General features: G+C 41.8%; 1 protein-coding gene across 1 annotated transcript in view; it reads left to right on the top strand.

Moving 5' to 3' along the window:
* The window catches only part of GCNT1 (glucosaminyl (N-acetyl) transferase 1), a 174,435-nt gene that overhangs the window by 105,424 nt on the left and 46,616 nt on the right, over nucleotides 1–22,395 (top strand). Inside the window, exons 3-6 of the transcript XR_012516518.1 lie at nucleotides 6,067–6,302; nucleotides 12,590–12,767; nucleotides 13,845–13,951; nucleotides 15,722–15,859. The gene's annotated coding sequence lies outside the window, so the exon portion shown is untranslated. The remainder of the gene's footprint in view (nucleotides 1–6,066; nucleotides 6,303–12,589; nucleotides 12,768–13,844; nucleotides 13,952–15,721; nucleotides 15,860–22,395) is intronic.

The raw sequence follows: 22,395 nt of genomic DNA, 5'->3' as shown, positions 1-22,395 counted from the left end.
CTTTCTCTCATACACCGTGTCCCACTCATTAGCAAATTTTATTTGCTGTGCCTTTAAAATTCGTCTCAACTCACACTGATGCTCAACCACCACCTCCAATCTCTGCCATGTAATCTAAGCACAGTTTCTCTCCTGTGATTGCACCCCTGCCTCCATTCTGTTCCTCTGTAGTCAATTATTTAAAGCAGCCTCAGTGAGCTTTTAAATGTAAATCATATCCCATCCCTCTCTTGCTTAATACCCCCAATTAGCTTTTGATCATATTCAGAATAAAATTCAAACCCCATCACCACCCCTAAGGCTTTACTAGTTCATTTGGTCTTGCTAGCTCTCCAGGGTCAGCTCTTTCCTCTCTGCTATTTGCTTACCCTGCTTTAGCCACACAGACCTGCTTGCCATTATCAGGACACCAAGTTTGTTCTCGGCTCCAGGTATTTGCATTTCTTTACCCTCTGCCTGGAAATCTCTCCCCAAAGCTTCTGCTATGGTTTGAATATCCTTGCCAAAACTCATGTTGAAATTTAATGGCCATTGTAATGAAATTGAGAGGTGGGGACTTTAAGAGGTGATTAGGTCAGGAGGGCTCAGGATTCATGTTGTTATCACGGGAGAGGGTACCTGATAGAAAGACTGAGTTCAGACCACTTTCCTCTCTTGTCTAATGCACTTGTTTCTGCCTTCTGCTCTGCCCCCATGAAATGCCACTCACCAGGTGGCCTGGCACGTGCTGGGGCCGTGCCCTTGGACTTCCCAGCCTCAAGAACCACAAGCCAAACAAACTTATCTTGTGTATAAATTACTCAGTCTGTGATACTATTCTGTTATAGTAGCAAAAAATAGACTGAGACATTTTCCATCCCATTTCTTCACATCATTCACTCTATTCAGGTTTCTACTCAACTATTACCTCTTAAAAGAGACTTTCCTTGACTGCCACATTGCCAAAAGTCCCTCTTTCCCCACCGTCTACCAACCCTGTACCTCTCTGTCTTCTTTCCTTGCTTAATTTTTCTTCATAGCACTTATTTCCATCTGGTTTATATCATTTGTTGATTTTTTCCTTGGTGGCAGGCATTCATCACGTTGAGTGCTAGATCCCCAACACCTATAAAGGTGCCTTGTACACAGTAGATGCTTAATACATACTTGATGAATGAATAAATAAATAAACAAATAAAATGAGAAGTGAAACAATTTACTCCCACACAGCTTACTGTCTGTAACAGGGGTTGGCAAACTTTTTCTGTAAAGGGCCTGATAAGTAACTTTTGGCCATATGGTCTTTTCCATAACCATTTAACTCTGTTTGTAGCATGACAGCAGTCACAGACAGCGCTTGAAGGAATGAACATAGCTGTGCTCCAGTAAAACTATAAAATCAGGGCATGGACCAGAGTAGGCTTTGGGGCTGTGGTTTGCAAACCTTGGTGTTGGTGAAATGGGTTGTACTATTTGGTCTTATGAACATGACCTTATTGCTCTTCCGTCTTCATCACCATGACGTTTCCACTGCAGAACCCCTTGCTCAGAATAACAAAAGTTGCAAGTATCTTTGGAAAAATTTATTTGAATGAACATCATACTGTGGAACCTTTCACTGAATTATATCAAATGAATTTTCTCTCCAAGACTTTTCAAAATTCCCGCCTCAAAATTCTTGCCTTGCTCTGCCTACCTAAACCACTATAGTAGTCCTAAATTACTATATCTCAAGCTCCTGCACTGAAAAACTTACTTTCAACCACACCCTCAAATCTCATCAATATTCCAACTGACTTTTCCCTACTCAGCTGCTAAGATGGTCAAGGTAGTGATCTCCCTGAGTGCAGTAAGCAATTAACTTCAGTGCTGTGTGCTGGAATTTTCAAGGAGTCCACCATAGCGAAGGGCTATCCCAGAGGAAGTTATCATGTTGTTTCTGTTGCTTTTGCTGTCATGATTGCTTGGCCTCCAAATTAAGGGAAATACTAACCCATTCATTCATTCACTGACAAGTATATATGTTGAGAGCTTATTATACACATACCCTCATACCAGTTCGTCTTGATAGACATACATAAGTAAAAACAGGCAACTTTGTTCTGTGGAAATATGGTAGAAAAAGAGAGCCTTTCCTCCAGTGATTAATGACGTTTATGTTTATCTTCTTGAGCTCTAAAAAATTGCGTCACCAGAAACTTAGACAGGGAAAGAAACATTTACTCATTAAAAATCGAGAGCTTCTTGGTTTCTCCAATCTCCTAAATTCAATAATCCACAAGTCTGCAACTCATAGTGCATATATCCAAGAGTTTTCTGGAGGAATGCCAGGCATGACTGAAACAGCAATCTTTTGACCATAACTACGAGGGGAAAATAGCAGCCTGTGCTGTAATCATCGTTCATAAAAACTCTGGAATTTACTTGCACAAGGAGCTCATTGAGAGCTGACAGGTCTGTTACAGTCATTCCTTTCTTTCTGAGGAGGAAGCATCAGAAAAATGAGCGGCCCAACTTGTGCCATTTCTGCAAAGGGAGTGTTCAAAAGTTGGCGCCTTGGGTATCAGCAGGCTTGGCTTCCCAGATGGGTGGAGGTAGCAGCCTGGTCCTGGGGAGAGAGCCCAGGACTTGAGTCAGAGCCTAACTCTGCCAACTGAGGCAAGTCGCTGAGCCACATAGGGGCTCCATGCCCTTGTCTTGGAAATGCATGTGGGAAAACAGTAGCTTCTCAGCTACAGGAGGCTCATGTTAATCAGCCAAAAAGATGGAGATGAAATTGTTGTTTAAGTCAGAATCTCTTTACCAATGCTAGTCACTGTTATTATTTCATTAAGGCAGTAATTAGAGTTGCCATTTTAACAGTTTTACAAAGGACCTCCCTCTCACCCCACCCTCAAAAGTTTTCCCTGTCAACAGAAAAGCAATCTTTCTTTATCCTATTTATCCTCTTCTTGTTTGGACTCTTTTAAAATGCAAGCACCTCCCCAAAGGCATAATACATCAAAGTAATTCACAGTAACACAGATGTGGCTTCTCAAATGCTTTGTTTCTCTCAGGAGGGATCAGGTGGTTAAGGATGGATAATGAAAAAAAAAAAAAGATTACTAAAAAGTTAGGAAAAGTCATTTTAAAAGGAAGAATGCCCACAGAATAACAGAATTTCCATAGCCTTGCAGATTTAAAGGATTAATTGTTTTTGAAGTGAAATGTAGGCAGGTTCCTTTTGTATAAAATAGAGAAAAAATCAAAGCCACAGTGGGAATCTCAGAGTCTCACCCACCATCTCAGCCTCACACTGATCCCTCTGCAGCCCACAGGCCTCTCTGTGGAATCCCAGGGCTCTGAGAAACAGTTTGAAAACCACTGCTGGCTTAGCCTCCACATCACATAGCAGTGGGAAAGTGACCTCCAGGAAGAGAGGTGGAAACAGCCACTCTTCTACTCAAGTGCTGATGACCCTACATAAGAACAGAATAATCATAATGAACATTTATTGAGATCTTACTAATCCAAGGCTCTTTGGCTAAATCACAAGCGTTATCTGATTTAATCTCCAAAACAACCCTGTGGAGTAGGTAATAGTTTCCTTCTCATTTTACAGATGAGAAAACTGAGGCTTAGAGAGGGTAAGAAACTCAGATTAAAGCTGGTTACTCCCTTTTGTCATATTTTTTCAAAGAAAACTTCTATTTGTCCCTCTCTGCCCCTTGGTACCACAGATGTGATGTAGAATTTCTGTAGAACATATATTTAGATTTCAGTAGAAACACACATTGTTTTTAGCTTGGACTGATATTTCAGAAGAGGAAGGAAGAGTTTGAATTAAAATAGAAAGTTCTTTTATAGGGGTAACAAGTGAGTGAGCATACAGGCTTAGACACATGATGAGGTTCTATTTTCTTCTTATGTTGCCAACTCTGGGTCATTATTTTTTTTTCTTTCCAAACCTAGCATAAGCTTACTGAATAAATGAAGAAGGGAAAAGGTGACATACTGCAACTAACAAAATACCCCACTTTAAAATCTGAAATTCATATCTGGGCGTGGTGGCTCATGCCTGTGATTCCAGCTACTCAGGAGGCGGAGGCAGGAGAACTGCTTGAACTAGGAAGGTGGAGGTTGCAGTGAGCTGAGATGGTGCCCCTGCACTCCAGCCTAAGGGACAGGGAAAGAGTCGGTCTCAAATAAAATAAAATAAAATAAAATCTGAAATTCAGATGGAAGAATTACTCTGCAAAGCAAAATAACATTAAGTGCTGTTACCAGAAAAAAAGAAAACAAACCGGAAACTAAGCTCATCATGGAAACTTTTAAGTGATCTCTAAAAGAGAGAAAGAGAAGGAAAAAAACCCAATGAATAAGGGCATTCTTTTTCTTTCAGTTTAAATGGCGCAAGAGAGAAGTGAAAAATATTTGATTCTCTCACTGGCAGGAACAGATAACCATTTTTGTATTAGTCACCAGCAAAGTCATCATTCACTGGGTTTTAACGGCTTCAGAATTATGAAATAGTAGTATTTCAGGACTCTGAACATTCTGCCCAAAGGTGAACCAGTGTCTGTTAGAGACAGAAAGATGAAAAAATGGGGCCACTGACGGGCAGGCAGCTTCTGCTGGTTTTTGAGTTATTTGTCTCATTCTTGCCTATTTGCAGGAGCTCGTTGTATGTTGCAGACACTGACCTTGGCTTTGGCGTTACACATTTTTTTGAACTTTTTTGTGTCAGTTGATTTTGTATCTGGCACATTTTCCAGATAAGGGATTTTTATTTGTTTATGTTCAACTATTTCTGTCTTTTTTTTTTTCTTCTTAAGTTTCTGAGATTCCAGTCTCTGTTAAGAAGGTAGGCTTTATCTCTAGATTGTACATACTCTAAGTTTTCTTACATGATTTTTTGTTTTAGTTTGCATTTGAGCCTTCATTCTTTTCTTTTTTGAAATAGTGACAGGGTCTAGCTCTGTTGCCCAGGCCAGAGTGCAGAAGCCCAAACATAGTTCACTGCAGCCTCTAGCTCCTGGGCTTAAGCAATCATCCTGCCTCAGAAAGTAGCTAGGACTACAGGTACATATCACCATGCTTGGCTAATTTTACATTTTTTGGTAGTGATTAGGATCTTACTATGCAGCCTGGACTGGTCTTGAACTCCTGACCTCAAGTGATCCTCCCACTTCAGCCTCCCAGAGTACTAAGATTGCAGGCATGAGCCACTGTGCCCAGCTCTGAGCCTTCATTCTTTATGCAATTTATACCACATTGTATTGTGTGAGACTGAGAGCTACTTTTATTTTCTTTTTGTGACTTGGTAGTTGTGTTAGCGTCATTTATTAAAGAACCCATTCTTTTTTCCTTGAGTTGAAATAGCACTTTATGTGTTAAATTCACACATATATTGGGATGTCTTTCTGGATTTTCTATTCTGTTCTACTAACCTATTTATGCCTTCACAGTACTATGTAGATTTTATCATAGTGCCCTTTTTTCTTTCTTTCTCTCTCTTTTTTTTTTTTTTGAGATGGGGTTTCCCTTTAGTTGCCCAGGCTGGAGTGCAATGGCATGATCTCGGCTCACCACAACCTCTGCATCCCAGGTTTAAGCTATTCTCCTGCCTCCGCCTCCTGAATAGCTGAGATTGCAGGCATGCACCAGCACGCCCAGCTAATTTTTGTATTTTTAGTAGAGGTGTTTCTCCATGTTGGTCAGGCTGGTCTTGAACTCCTGGCCTGAGGTTATCCGCCCACCTCAGCCCCCCAAAGTGCTGGGATTACAGGTGTGAACCACTGTGCTCGGCCATAATGCCTTTTAAGGTACCCTCACTGCTTACTGTTCTTTTCCCTATCTTCTTGGCTATTCTTGGGCATTTATTGTTCCATAACAATAGTAAAAATCTTATTGGTGTTTGTGTTAGACTGATAATGTGTCCCCTAAACCCCACAATATGACCACTTCTTAATCCATTGAACCTGTGAATGTTACGTTATAAGGCAAAAAGGACTTTGTAGATGTGATTAAAGCTAATGATTTTGAGATGGGGATATGATCCCAAATGATTCCATGGATTCTATGTAATCACAAATATCCTTATAAAAGGGACAAGGGGAGTCAGAGGCAAAAGAGAAGATGCTGTGATGACAGAAGCAGAGATCTGAGTAATTCACGGTGAAGATGGAGGAAGAGGCCACAAGCCAAGGTATGCAGATGCCATGAGAAGCTGAAAACAGAAGGAAATGGATTCTTCCCTCAGGTCTTCTGGAAAAGACCAAGTCTTGCTGATACCTGGACTTTAGCCCAGTGAAACTGATTTTGAACTTTGGACTTCCAGAACTGTAAGAGAGTAATACTGTGTTATTTTAAAGTTACTAAGTTAGTGGCAATTTGTTATAGCAGTAATAAGAAATTAATAGTGTTGAAATAGAAGTTATGCTGCATTTATATATTAGCTTTTTGAAAACTGACACTTTTATAGTATTTGTTTTCCCATTCAAGAACATAGTTTCCTTTCCCTTGTTCAGACCATTTTACTTTCTTCAATAAAGTTGTGTGTGTGTGTGTGTGTGTGTGTGTGTGTGTGTGTGTGTGTGTGTGTATCCATATGGGATTTGCTTTTTCTTGCTAAATTTACTCTGAAATATTTCATGTTTTACCACTGGTGTGAAGGAAATAGTTTTTCAGGTTTCTACTTCTATGTACTTACTGATAAGATATGGAAAAAACTGGCCAGGTGCAGTGGCTCATCTCTGTAATCCCAGCACTTTGGGAGACTGAGGCTAGCAGATCTCTTGAGGTCGGGAGTCAGAGACCAGTCTGGCCAACATGGTGAAACCCTGATCTACCAAAAAATACAAAAATTAGCTAGGCATGGTGACATGCACCTGCAGTCTCAGCTACTTGGGAGGCTGATGTGGGAGAATTGCTTGAACCCAGGAGGCGGAGGTTGTAGTGAGCAGAAATCGTCTCACTGCACTCCAGCCTAGACCACAGTGAGACCTTGTCTCATAAAGAATGAAATAAAGTAAAAGATATGGAAAAAGCTATTAAGTCAAAAATACTTATTGTTTATCCAACTGTGTTAACTAATTCTCTTAGTATTTTATTTCCTGTAGTAGCTTTTTACCAGAGTCACTTGAGTAGTTTTTCTTTTCTTTTCTTTTCTTTTCTTTTCTTTTTTTTTTTTAACAATTGCTCCATTGTACCAGGAGCAAAAATAAAGTGTTTTATTCTTGTTTTCAAATGTTAGGTCAATTATTTAATATTGCTGTGTTAATGTGATTGAGATCTCTTCCAAGCCAATGCTAAATCATGATGCCGGTGAGCATTCCTGTGTAGTTTCTGTTCAATTAAAATGGCTTTAGCGTTTTGTTCTTTGGGATACTATTGGCTATTGGCTTGGTAGATAACCTTTATTATATTAAACGATTTCTTTAATTCTTATTTTATTCATTAGGTATGGCTGCCACTTTACCAAATACTTTTTTTTTTTTTTTTTCAGACAGGGTCTCATTGTTTTCCAGGCTCAGCTCAGACTACTGGCTCAAATGATCCTCCTATCTCAGCCTCCCATATAGCTGGGATTACAGGTGCATGCCGCCATGCCCGGCTTTACTAAATAAGTATTAAGCACCTAAAGATATGATCATATATCCTCTTTCAAAATATGGTGTAATAGATTATACTTACAGACTTCCTGGTACTGAACCACCCATAATTTCATGGAAGAAGTCATAGTCTTTTTTTTTTGATATGTTACTGGATTCTAATTATAAATGTTTTATTTAGATTTCTTAAATCTATATTCATGAGTCTGTCTATAATTTTCAATTTTGTCTTATTTTTATCAGCTTTGATTCAGTTTATTTTGCCTTTATAAAGTGGATTAAGGGCTTTTCTTCCTGCTTTATGGCTTATAGTAATTTAAGTAAAAGTATTTTCAGTCCCCTAAAGGTTAGATAAAATTCAGCTAGAAATTCATGGTCCTGGTGAATTTTCAAAATTTATATTTTCCTCCTCTTCCCTGACCCAATATTCAACACCTGGGTATTTGTGATATCATGTGAGTATTTTCATTCTAGAGTGTCATTTGAATTATTCATATAGCTCTTCCATTTCAAGAGCCCTTGTTTACACTTACCTTATCTTCAGTCAGAATCTCTCCATCTCTGCAATATGTGTATATACATACATGTATACAGGTTCATTGCTTACCACTCTTCTTTATCTTTTCTTATATTGAGATTTGTAATACTTTCTAATTAATTTGATGTTTCATTAGTCTCTTCCTATTTTCCTCAGAGTACATTGCCAATATAATGAGTTACTCTCTCTTGCATCTCCTTGTATTTATTTTCTTTCACTCTCATCAACTAAGGAAATAAGGGCTGGCTATGGATCTCTGGGTAGCAGTCCTCTTCTTTCAGTATTGTGTGAGGATATGTCACTGTTTTCTAGTTTTCAGTGTTTTAGGTGTGAGGTTTGATTCTCTACCTGTCTAAGATTTTTTCCCATAGTAAGTAATTTGTTCATTTTTTTTTTTCTGGAAGCCTGTAAGATTTTCCTTAACCTTAGAATTCAAGGTTTTTTTTTTGTGATATGGGCAAACATGTGTGTTTTCTCAGCAACCCTGAATTCTCCTAATGACTAATGATGTTGAGCATCTTGTCATGTGTATTAGCCATTTATATGTCTTCTTTTTTCATTTTAATTAGTTTATTTGCCTTTTTATTGTTGATTATCTTTTTGTTGCTCATTTGAATCCACCATGGCTTCCCAACATTTTCTGGATTTTTTTTTTTTTTTTTTTTGAGACAGGGTCACACTCTGTAGCCCAGGTTGGACCGCAGAAATGCAGTCTCAGCTCACTGTAACCTCTGCCTCCCTGGCTGAAGCAGTCCTCCCACTCCAGCCTCCTGAGGAGCTAGAATTACAGAGGTGCACCACTACATCTGGCTAATTCTTGTATTTTTAGTGGAAGTGGGATTTTGCCATGTTGGCAAGGCTGGTCTTGAACTCCCATCAATTATTACCCCATTTCTCTGCTGTCCTTCAGAATAGAACTGTTCACTTTTCTGTGCAAATATTTCAAGGCAAGCTCCAGAAGATCACAATCTGTCTTACACGTGGTTCAGTGAAGTACGTTTGTGGTTTCTTCAAATAACAGACTTATGTAAGTGTTTTGAATACTCAGCATTCAGTTAACTTTGTAACCTATGAGAATATCATTACATTTTGGTATTAAGATAATGATTTTTAAATTATTTGAAATGCACATATTAAAGAAATGTTCTTAAAAGAAAAAAAAAAAGTCCTTACTTCTCTCTTGAACCCAGTCCAATCCGATTTTCATTTTCACCACGGCAGCCAAACAGTTCTTAACTCTACCTATGACTTCCAGCTCAACTTCCTGTGCCTCTTGGCTACCTTCGACCTAATTGAAACTTACTTTATTTCTTTCCTTCTTTCTTTGCCTTCCTTACTCCCTCCCTTCCTCCTTTTCCTTCCTTCCTTCCTTCATTCCTTCCTTCATCTGCCTTGGCCTTCCAAAGTGCTGAGATTATAGGATTAGCCACTGCACCTGGCCAGGATCTCTTTTTACTTGGTTTTTGCTGGGTGCTCTTGTATGGTGGTACTGACAGTTGCCCAACCCATGGGACCCTATGAGCTGCCAGGGCTTTGCCTGCATCCAGTTCCTGATAGAGTCCAGTAGCCACGTTACTAAGGAGGGTCAGTAGGCAGAGAGCAGGTGCTCCTCCACCTCCTTGACTTAGGACGATAAACCCATTGTAAATAGAAAATGCATTTAATAACACCTAACCTATCAAACACCATAGCTTAGCCTAGCCTACCTGAGTATGTTTCCATACTCAGAACTCTTGTTAGCCTATAGATGAACAAAACTGTCAAACTCAAAGCCTGCTCTATAATACAGTGTTGAACTCTCATGTCATGTAGTGAACACAACACACTAAAGTACAGTATCAGTTGTTTACCCTCGTGATTGAGTGGCTGAGTGGGAACTATGGTTCCAAGATCAAGGTGCTAGCAGATTTGGTGTCTAATGAGGGCTCACTCCCTGATTCTTAGAACAGCAACTTCTAGCTGTGTCCTCCCGTAGTGGGAGGGGCAAATGATCTCCCTTGTACCTATTTTATAAGGGCACTAATCCCATTTGTGAGGGCCCTGCTTGCATGACCTAATTACCTCTCTAAATGCCCCACCTCCTAATGCCATCAGCAGAGGGGTTAGTATTTCAACATAGGAATTTTAGGGGGACACAACATTCAGATCACAGAAGATGATGATTTAAAAACATTGAAAAGTACTTAGGAGAAAATAATAAGTATTTACTGGATATATGAAGCATGGCACCTACTGTGCTAAGTACTTTACATCCATAATCTTATTTAATCCTTTCATGAACCCCAAGATAAGGGAGTAGATTGTCCCTACTTGATAGAGAAGGAAACAGGCTTATAGTAGTTTGGGAAGTAACTCAAAGTCACACACGGTGGCAGAAGCCAGATCAGGAACTTCGTCAGTCAGCTTCAAAATCTGTACTTAACGATTATGCTACTTTCTTTCCTTCTTTCTTTTTTTTGAGACAGAGTTTCGCTCTTGTTACCCAGGCTGGAGTGCAATGGCGCGATCTCGGCTCATCGCAACCTCCGCCTCCCAGGTTCAGGCAATTCTCCTGCCTCAGCCTCCTGAGTATCTGGGATTACAGGCACGTGCCACCATACCCAGCTAAATTTTTGTATTTTTAGCAGAGACGGGGTTTCACCATGTTGATCAGGATGGTCTCGATCTCTTGACCTTGTGATCCGCCCGCCTCGGCCTCTCAAAGTGCTGAGATTACAGGCGTGAGCCACCGCGCCCGGCCTCACTATGCTACTTCCACACAGCACACAGAGGGAATCCAATGGCATGCCATGATTACAGCCGTTTCATAAGAAGACAAGTAAAGACTCATAATAGTTCATAATAGTCACTGTGTCAGGGTGGTGCAATTTTGTTTTATTTTCCTCTGTTTTCCAAAACTATGCTTGAGGAAACTTTTTTCCTAGTGCAAAGGTTTTCATTGGGATGACATTTTTCTTCCAATGGAAGGAGACTAATTTTACCAATTAAAAAGTGCTATTTATTTAGAAAAAATAAAAGAAATTCCTTTTCAATAATAATGAGATAGGAAGTGTGGTCATGCGTTTTTCCTGTGCTTTTCACATTCTCTCTAGGATTTGTCTGTGGTCATGGAATGAGAAAAGCCTTTTAGTTCCCTTCTGTGGAATGGGTGCAGTTTTACTTCGTTCTCCAACTGAGAGGGTAGTTTACTGCACGGGGCATTTTGTTGGCTGGGAAAAGAATCCATGTATGAATCATACCACTTAACATTTCCCTGCCGGCATTGTGCTGCATCTTTTGATGTGACATATCCTCTTTTTGTTCTTTTCTATTTTCATTGTTCTTAAAAATGACAACTTTTAAAAAAAGAATTATTTCGAACAACATCAAACTTACAGACACTTTACCAGAACAGTACAAAGAATATTTTATCCCTTAAACCATTGGATAGTAAGTTGACTATGTGATGTGTTCTCGCCCCTGAAAACATTAGCATGTATTTCCTAAAAACAGGACATTCTTTTACAACAACACTACCTTTTAAATATGCAAATTAACACTGTGGTATTACAGCAATTTAATCCTCAGGCCTCATTCAAGTTTCATCAATTGTCCAATGAATCCATTACAGTTAAAGGATCCACTTGAGAATTCTTTGGTGCATTTAGTTGTCAATTATTTTAGTCTTCTGTCTGCAATGGTTAGTTTCTCTGTCTTTCCTTGACTTTCTGTCTTACATGCTTTTGAAGATTACAGGCCAGTTATTTCGTAGAAGCACCAAATTTGGCCTTGTCTGATACAGGATTCAATTCATGCATCTTTGGCAGAAATTTCTCCACTGACCTTTAATACCATTTTTATTTTGTTTGAGATGGAGTCTCGCCGTCACCCAGGCTGGAGTACAATGGCACAATCTCCACTCACTTCAGCCTCCGCCTCCTGGGTTCAAACGATTCTCCTGCCTCAGCCTCCTGAGTAACTGGGATTATAGGCTCCCACCACCCTGACCGGCTACTTTTTGTATTTTTAGTAGAGACAGAGTTTCACCATGTTGGCTAGGCTAGTCTTGAACTCCTGACATCGTGATCTACCCACCTCAGCCTTTCAAAGTGCTGGGATTACAGGCGTGAGCCACCAAGCCCAGCAACCTTCAATACTTTTTACTGAATCCTATCTGGGGTGCACAACTTCAATTTTCCCATGACTGCTGATGTCTACTTTGATCATTGGTTAAGGTGCTGTCTGCCTCTCTTCTCCATTAAGTGGAAGTTACTCTTTTTCCTGCTACAATTAACACATATTTATGGGGGAGGTTCTATGTAAATATTCCATTCTTCCTCAAACTTTCCACTTATCTATATACTACCATTATTAGGACTCACAGTTTTCTCCTTTATTTAAGGAGTTATAATACATTACAACAGTTATTTATTTTGATGATAAAGCTGGTTTCTGTGCCCTTTTGACATATCTGTTTCATTTCCTTGCTTTTTGACACAAGGTTCATACTCAAGTTTCCTACCCTCAGTCCTGGAATCAGGACTTGAATCCTGGAATCCTTGGAATCTCTCTAAGAAGTCCTGGTTTCTATCGGTGGAGAATGGTATCTAGAAGAGGAAATCTGGGCTGTGTTTATTGCTATGAGACATTCTCTTAGTAGACAAAGTTGGGGGATCTATGTAAGTATATAGCTACATAAAAATATATGAAGGTATATACTTATATATGCACACACATTGTCATCTATATTTTAAAATCTATCAATATTGAAAACCGTGAGTTCACCCCAATAGTTTTGTTTTTTCCACATCTATGATTCCAAACTCCAGCAGTTAAGAAATCCAGTTCCCATTGAGCTTTAAGTCTCTTTATTTGCTCAATCCCCCTATAGGAAGGCAGCCTCCTATCAGAGCCACTGTCCCCCTTACCCGTCAGACACCCTACTTACCCTGCCCTTGCTCTGACCTGCCACCACCACCCCTTAGAAACTGTCCTTACTCCGCTTTGACTCAGACAGTCCATGACGCGCTGCCACGTCCCGTGTGGACGTCGTCCTCACCCCATTGGGGTTCTGGTTCCTTACCCAAGGCTACGTCCTATGCCGTTCCCTTCCTTGGCCCCTTGGGCAGTGATTCCCTACGCAAGGCACTTGCTGCTGGGGCGGTGTTACTCTTACCCAGCGGGGTCTTCTGATCCCCATACGAGTTTTGGGGCATCTCCCTTGGACTCTACACCTATGCTAGGCTGTGTCTCCATGAGGAGGGGCTTCCCTTCTCCCCTCCCCGCTACAGGCACCCCTCTTACTTGGAAACCCTTCTTATTTATTAGGCTCTCTGATACACCAGGCTGTCCTCAGTCATGAATACCCTCCTCACCCTGTTGAGACCCTTAGGGAGACCCCTATGCCGGGCCCCCACCCCTATTCTAGAGCGACCAACTTTCTCTGCCTTGCTGAATGACTTTAGCACTGAATTGTTGTAGTAGAAAAGGGAAGAAGATGAGGAGAAAGAGGAACAGAAACATTATGTTTCTTCTGAGCCCTAAATCATCACCATGACCAACCCTGAGTCAGCTCTTAGTTGACAGGAGAGTTCACTTCTGATCAAGTATGTTTTGGTGGCCACCTGGGGGCAAGGAGCTAAAGGCCTAGGTAATAAAGATCCTCAGGGGGACAGGGCCTCCAGCTAGAAGCCAGGAAGCCCAGAGTCCTGTCCTGACCCTACTCTTTTCCAGCAGTATTGTTGTTCTACCTCTAGACCTTTTGTATTACGGGGTGATACGGAAATATACTGATCAACAAGTAAGAAGCCTGATAAGAGTACCTTTCTCCACATACATAGAGTTGTTGTGAAGAGGAAGTGAGGTAAGATGTTTTGAAATGTCTTGAAAACCATAAATACTTAGGCGAATATAAGAAAAATATTTTGTCAGGAAATATTAATGTAATGAGAATTTTTTTTAATGGCAATCGTATTTTCTTTATGACTGAAAAAAAAGTGATGTGAATAGGCTGGGTGGCTATGCCTGAAATCCCAGCGGCTCATGCCTGAAATCCCAGCACTTTGGGAGGCTGAGGCAGGCAGATGACTTGAACTCAAGTTCGAGACCAGCCTGGCCAACATGGCAAAACCCTGTCTCTACTAAAAATACAAAAATTAGCCAGGCCTGGTGGCAGGTATTTGTAATCCAGCTACTCAGGAGACTGAGTCAGGAGAATTGTTTGAACCCAGGAGGTAGAGGTTTCAGTGAACTCAAACAACGTCACTGCACCCCAGCCTGGGCGACAGAGTGAGACTTTGTCTCAAAATAATAATAACAATAATGTGAATAAAATATATTCCAATGCATAGAGCTGAAAATGTGTTTTGGGGAAATAATATATGGTATACCTGCGTGGAGGTAGGGGCAGCACATGGCCGTAACATGCTGCATCCTGTGAAACCAGAACCCAGTAAGCTCCAACGTACTTTCAATTTAACTCCATCTGCCTGTTTAGCTGATTGCACTACTGCAAACTTTGGAACAGCAAGATTCCTCCTTTGATCATACCCCCACCCCCAAATTTACTTCTCTTTATCTCATCTGCAGAAATTTCCTCTGTGTTCTGATACCACTTAGCAGCTTCTAGGGCTTCCCTTATCTTTACTGTCTGCTGTCCAGATATGTATGGAATCCAGTTGAACTATCCCCTGTGTCAGTAAAAGAAGCCAGCTAAATGGGATCTCTAGGTCTGAAGATTTCTTGATTCCTATGGCTTTCATTTATGCAAAAGGAATAAACTTGATTTTTTTCTGTATGTTATGAATAAAATCTCATTTTTGGTATTTTGTTATGAGACAATCTAATACATATTTAAATTACATTTCATTTGTTCTTGGATTCTAGAATAATATATTAGTAAGCACAAAACCAAACCAACAAAGAACCCCAAAGCCACTAGCCTCACACTGATTACACATGGAGACTGGACTCTAACATTGCTCTGGGTTCTAAGGGGCCTAGGCTTTATTTTTAAAATTCGAGAAAGAAGCACAAAAAGGAACCCAGCACCTTTTAAAAAAAGAAATGAGGCCAAAGGCAAGGGAAGGCAGAGTTAAGCTAAATCTTCATGCTAGAAAAAGAGCGGAGTGCATTACAGGGAAGTGGTCAGCTCTAGCAGACAGTTGGGCAATGAGGTTGAGGGAGGTGGAACAGTTGACTCATGGCCCCCTCTTGCATTTGGTTTGCTATTTCTGGGGGCTTTCTTCTCACAGTGGTCACTGAGATAGCTGAGCTGAGCTAGGGAGTGGGAGGGGAAACAGGCTCCCTGAAGGGTGACCCAGAGGGTGTTGCTTTCTGGCACTGGTTTCAACTGGATTGGATGACATTTGAGGATTAAGTCAGTCTCCTGGATATCTCATTATTCATGCATTTGTTCCTTTTGGAAACAGTTATTTCATACACAGGGTTTTCAGATGATTTAAACCAAAACACCAGACACAGTAAAAATTTATAGGCAAAAATAATCATATTCCAGTGATATGGAAAACTTATTGATGATCAGTTCAAGATGGTGGTTTCAGCATGTATGTTTACCTCTGTTCTCTCCAAACATTCCAGCAAAATGAAAATGGATGCATTTTTTTTTTTAAAGCCACAAACCCATGAGGACTGAGAGACTTGGAGTGGAGGAAACACCAAGGAAAAACGGAAGGACGGAAAGCTGAGGGATGAGTATGAGCTGACCCAGCAGATTCGGTGAGAAGAACACCTAAGCTGGCAGTGGGGACAAGTGAGTCATCCATCCAATTTGCATCACAGAACCACAAAAATGCTCAGAAAGTGGTGCCACCAGGAATTTCTAAAATAGGGGCAAATGGGAAAACAGAGTCCGTCAAAAGTCTTTTTTTTTTTTTTTTGAGACGGAGTTTCGCTCTTGTTACCCAGGCTGGAGTGCAATGACGTGATCTCGGCTCACCGCAACCTCCACCTCCTGGGTTCAGGCAATTCTCCTGCCTCAGCCTCCCGAGTAGCTGGGATTACAGGCACGCGCCACCATGCCCAGCTAATTTTTCGTATTTTTAGTAGAGACGGGGTTTCACCATGTTGACCAGGATGGTCTTAATCTCTTGACCTTGTGATCCACCCGCCTCGGCCTCCCAAAGTGCTGGGATTACAGGCTTGAGCCACCGCGCCCGGCGTCAAAAGTCTTTTTAAGAAGCATTTGGGGCCTGGCGCGGTGGCTCATGCCGGTAATCCCAGCATTTTGGGAGGCCGAGGTGGGTGGATCATCTGAGATTGGGAGTTCGAAACCAGCCTGACCAACATGGAGAAACTGTGTCTCTACTAAAAATACAAAAAATTAGGCGAGCCTGGTGGCACATGCCTGTAATCTCAGCTACTCGGGAAGCTGAAGCAGGAGAACTGCTTGAACCTGAAAGGCGGAGATTGCAGTGAGCAGAGATTGCACCACTGCACTCCAGCCTGGGCCACAAGAGTGAAACTCTTGTTTAAAAAAACAAGAAGGCTGTAGTTCCAGCTACTCGGGAGGCTGAGGCAGGAGAATTGCTTGAACCCAGGAGGCAGAGGTTGCAGTGAGCTGAGATTGCGCCACTGCACTCCAGCCTGGCCCCTGGCGATGGAATGAGACTCTGTCTCAAGAAAAAAAAAAAGAAAAGTCCAGGTGCAGTGGCTCACGTCTACAATCCCAGCACTTTGGGAGGTTGAGGCGGGCAGATCATGAGATCAAGAGATTGAGATCATCCTGGCCAACATGGTGAAACCCCGTCTCTACTAAAAATACAAAAATTAGCTGGGCACGGTGGTGCACACCTGTCGTCCCAGCTACTGGAAAGGCTGAGGCAGGAGAATCGCTTGAATCTAGGAGGCGGAGGTTGCAGTGAGCCGAGATCGCACCACTGCATGCCAGTCTAGGCAACAGGAACAGACTCTGTCTCAGGAAAAAAAAAAAAGAAGAAGAAGAAGAAGAAGCAATTGGACTCCCAGCTTTCTTCTCAATGCCTGCCCCTTCCCTCACCTTTGCACAGGACTGGAAATTTAGTTTCTAGAGCTGTGCTGCTCAATACGGCAGCCACTAAGTACATGTGGTTTCTGAGCTCTTGAAGTCTGGCTATTCTAAATAGAAATGTGGGTTAAGTGTGAAATACACACCCGATTCTGAAAACTCAGTACAATAAAAAAGAATGTAGGCTGGGCACAGTGGCTCACATCTGTAATTCCAGCACTTTGGGAGGCTGAGGCAGGTGGTTCATGAGGTCAGGAGTTGAAGACCAGCCTGGCCAAGATGGCGAAACCCCTCTCTATTAAAAATACACAAATTAGCTGAATGTGGTGGCAGAGGCCTGTAATTCCAGCTACTGGGGAGGCTGAGGCAGAGAATGGCTTGAACCCGGGAGGCCCCCAGTGGATAAGCCTCATCTATACACTTAGAGCTTTTCACTTTTATTTTTATTAGTTTATTTTATTTTTGAGACAGAGTCTCACTCTGTCACCCAGGTGGGAGTGCAGTGGCACAATGCCAGCTCACTGCAATCTCCACCTTCTGGGTTCAATTGATTCTCGTGCCTCAGCCTCCCTAGTAGCTGGGATTACAGGCATGCACCACAATGCACAGCTAATTTTTGTATTTTTGTAGAGATGAGGTTTCACCATGTTGGCTAGGCTGGTCTTGAACTTCTGACCTCAGGTGATCCACCCACCTTGGCCTCTCAAAGTGCTGAGCCAGTGTGCCCAGCCAGAGTTCTCTATTTTTAAATCTTTATATTTTCACCCTTGATCTTAGCCAAAAGGCCAAGAAGCAATTAATCTTTATTATTTTTTAACTGTATTATATAATTGGTATCCAAAAAACTGCACATATTAATGTATACAACTTAGTGACTTTGCACCTAAGTACTGCTAAAAGAAAAACTGTAGACAAATTAAATTTAGCAGAGTTTAACTGAGCAAAGAACGATCTGAGGCTTGGGTACCCCAACCCCACCCATGAAACAGAATACCTTCAGAGCAACTCCAGGGCTGCTGCGGCATTAGAGAATTTATGGACAGAAAAAGGAAAATGACAGACAGAAAACAAAAGTGAGGTACAGAAACAGCTGGACTGGTTACAACTCAGAGTTGGCCTTGTTTGAACAGTTTGCCCAGTAGATCACCTGTGAGTGGCTGAAATATAGCTATTGTTACAAGAGTAGGGTGCAGTCTGTTTACACGTCTGTTTAGGTTGCAGTTGACTAAGTATGGAGAAGCCTTTAGGCTGACTTAAAATATGTAGGGAGGCAGCTTTAGGCTAAACTTCATTTAGCAGTTCTTGCTGTTAATTACAGGCACTGTGTTGTAGGGCAGATCTCTGGAACTTACTCACTTTTGTATCACTCTAAGTTTATACCCGTTGAACAACGACTCCCCATACCGCCCTTCCCTACTCCCTAGTAACCACCATTCTATTGTCTGCTTCAATACCTTTGACTATTTTAGGTGCCTCCAGATAAAAGGGATTGTGCAATATTTGTCCTTCTATGACTTACTTAATTTCATTTAATAGAAGGTCTTCCTGGTCCATCCCTGTTGTTACAATAGTAGGATTTTCTTCTTTGTGAAAGCTAAATAATGTTCCATTGTATGTATGCAGTACAGTTTCTTCTTCCGTTTGTTCATTGATAGATATTTGGGTTGCTTCCATATTTAGGCTATTGTGAATAATGCTGCAGTGAACATGGAATAGCAGATATCTCTTCCAGATCCTGAGTTCAGTTTTTTCAGATGTACACCAGTAGCAAGATTGCTGGGTCACATGGTAGTCTTATTTCTAATATTTGAGGGAACTCCGTACTGTTTCCCACAGCGACTGTACCATGTTACATTTCCAGCAACAGTGCATACTCTGTATCCTCTTGCAAACAGCTGTTTTTTTGTTTTGTTTTGTTTTGTTTTGAGAAGGAATCTCGCTCTGTCACCCAGGCTGAAGTGCAGTGGCGCAATCTCAGCTCACTGCAAACTCCACCTCTCGGGTTTAAGCGATTCCCCTGCCTCAGCCTCCCAAGTAGCTGGGACTACAGGCGCCCGCCACCACGGCTGGCCAATCTTTTGCATTTTAGTACAGATGGGGTTTCACCATGTTGGCCAAGATGGTCTCGAGCTCCTGACCTCGTGATCCACTCAACTCGGCCTCCCAAAGTGCTGGGATTATAGGCGTGGGCCATCAGGCCTGGCCCGTTTTTATATTTATATATAAAACATATTTTTACATATAAATATATATTATATAATATATATTAAAATATTTTAAATATATATATACAATATATTGTATATATAAAGTGTCTGAGATGATGCCGAGAAAACTATATAATGGCCATGCCAACAGGTGTGAGGTGATAGCACCTTGTGGTCTGGATTCGCATTTCCCAGATGATTAACAATGTTGAGCATCTTTTCATATACCTGTTGGCCATTTGTATGTCTTCTTGTAGAAATGTCTATTTAGATCTTTTGCTCATTTTAAAATCAGGTTATTTATTATTTATTTTCTTGCTCTTCATTCAGAGCCTTTTACAGTCTACTTCTAAATATGAGCAGGAAGCCCAAACAACCATTGAGGAAATTCTCTAATAATTCAGACACTAAAACAAAATTGTGGGTTCTTCTAAAAGTAATCACCTATTTATTTGTGGCTGATTTTTTATGACCTTCTTGTGCATGGAAGTAATATTGTGCCATCACAATACTAAATGTGCAAAAGGGCGCATGCATGTCTCTTTGTTTCACTAAACAGGAAGTTAAAATACTGGACTATCTGCCTCAAAGTTAACACCCAGCCACCCTCTGAGTACCCAGAAGGTACTCCTCACCTTGTCAGGTGCTAAAGGGCAGTCCCTGGTGTCCAGGAGGTATAATCTCAAGGAGAAGTCAGATAAGAAGAGAAATGCTTATTGTGCAGTGCGATCATTTGCACAGCAGGAAGGGAGCCCAGAGTGAGCCTGAAACAAGCAGCTGTGGGGAGAGGCAAGGGGAAACATTTCCATAGGGCCAGCTGGGCACAGCGGAAGGAAGGACACTCACTGCAGAGGGAGAAGAGAAAGGGACACATTTAGCAAACTGAAAATATCCTGCCAGGCGCGGTGGCTCACGCCTATAATCTCAGCACTTTGGGAGGCCAAGGTGAGTGGATCACCTGAGGTCAGCCCGGCCAACATGATAAAACCCTGTCTCTACTAAAATACAAAAATTAGCTGGGTGTGATGGCACACGCCTGTAATCCCAGCTACCCAGGAGGCTTAAGCAGGAGAATCGCTTGAACCTGGGAGGCGTAGCTTGCAGTGAGCCGAGATCTTGTGGCATTGCACGCTAGCCTGGGCAACAAGAGTGAAACCCTCACTCAAAAAAAAAAAAAGAAAGAAAAAAAAAGAGGAAAAGAAAAGAAAATATAAAGAAAATATCCTGAGATGGATGGCTGCCGTGAAGGGTGTGATGGGAAAAGTGTCCAGGAATGCGGCTAGAGGGAAGCGCAGGACACCTTACCAAGTAGGTAGAATGATTGTCTAAAGAAACAAGGGCATCGCTGAAAGACTCAGGCTGACACCATCTGAAGAGAGAGCCCCTTCAATGGCCTCCACGGCCTTTTGTTAATGGCAAGATAACTCCCTTTTTGCAGTTTGCAGAGGGAATGGAAACAACCATTACTTCTGTATCTTTTCAAAGAGAAAATGCCTGGGAAGGGGAACCAGGTCTGGGAAGGGGATGGAGCAGGTGTCTAGCAAAACCGAATTGCGCTGTTTCAGTCAGTCCGTTTCCCACACAAACTAGGATCTTTTCTCTTCTTCTTCTTGCGCTTCTTACTTCTGTCCTCTTTTGGGCCCCTCAGCAATAAGCTGAGCTACCTGGATTTTGATACTGGTTAATGCTGAACTTTTCCCAAGAAGCATAATATTTTTAAACCTGTTACGTGGGGAAGATTCCTAAAAAGCAGCACGAATTCTAAGGGAAGAATGGCAGGTTCCTCACGCGACAGGGAAGAGATCAGGCACCCATAAAACATCACACCGACACAGGAGATCTGGAAGGGCCCCCAAAGGCAAAGGAAATGAGCTGTTTTAGGTAGGTGGGAGGCATCTGCAAGGCAGCCCTTAAAACCATCTGCCAAGAGCCGATCTGGGCTTCCTGGCTTCTCCTCTGCCAAGAGGATCGTTGTTTAGGGGTTGCACTACCTGAAGAGGAGGTCAGTGTGCCAGAGCACCCAGACCTCACAATACACTCATGGCAAGGTGCAGAGGGCTGCCGTGCTCTCCGGTGTTGATTTTGCACTCCAAACTGAGTCACCTGAATAGAGTCCCAGGGCAGAAACACTGCCTAAGGCTTCACTCGGCAACACGGGGCAACACGGAGCTAACGGGAGGGAACCATCGGAAGGAATAATGAAATCACTGGCTTAAAGCAAGTCCACAACCCAAGAGGCAAAACTTCATTCGATTTCAAGGCCTGAAAAGAATCTTTGTGGCTCGAGGCTCGTTCTCTTGGCCCATTGGTTGGGTGACCTCCCCTTCTTGACCCACCAGGGGTCCCATCCAGCCTGTGTCTGTGGCTCTAGCCTCAGACTCTCTCTTCTTTTATTTCATCTTGTCTCTGTCCCTTTCAGTCTGGGCTGGATGCATTTCCACTGGTATAAAATCGTCAAAAACGTTGTCAGTCTCTCAGATAAGCCAGGGGTCTAAGCCATGAGACAATACAGTCCCTCATAGATATGTGTTGGATAATTGCATCTCTGTTCCCGGAGTCTGTTGAGATAGTTGATTGGATTCATAAATCATACATCTAATCACTTTAGTGAATGATTGTCCAGACACACCCTTGGCTGTAATTCATGAGTAGGTCATCTGGACAGACTGAGAATCTTCCAGATCCAATGGTGATTCTGTTATGCTTAGCAGTTCGTTCCTTGTTTGTCTCTTTTCTCTTGCCTTTTACTCTGAACAGCATAGAGAAACCGGACTGTACCTTTCACACTTGGCTTGGAAATCACCTCAGCTCAATATCCAGATTAATCACTTACAAGTTCTACTTTCCACAAAGCAGTCGAAGATAATTCAGCCAATTTTTCTGCTACTTTTTAACCAGGTTTACCTTTCCTCTAGTGTCCGATACCAGTGTTCTTCACTTCCATCTGAGGCTTTACCAGGAGCACCTTTAACATTTATATTTCTAGCAATGTTCTGTTTGTAATGATATGTGTATTTTCTAACATGATAAAAGCTTTCTCTCCAGCTTTCCTCACTTCTTTCTAAACCTTCACCAAAATGACCTTTACCATCCATA

Source organism: Saimiri boliviensis, chromosome 2, assembly GCF_048565385.1.
Source record: "Saimiri boliviensis isolate mSaiBol1 chromosome 2, mSaiBol1.pri, whole genome shotgun sequence".
Taxonomy (NCBI): domain Eukaryota; kingdom Metazoa; phylum Chordata; class Mammalia; order Primates; family Cebidae; genus Saimiri; species Saimiri boliviensis.
Note: the sequence above shows the minus strand (reverse complement) of the source record. Positions and strands in the feature narration are given on the sequence as shown.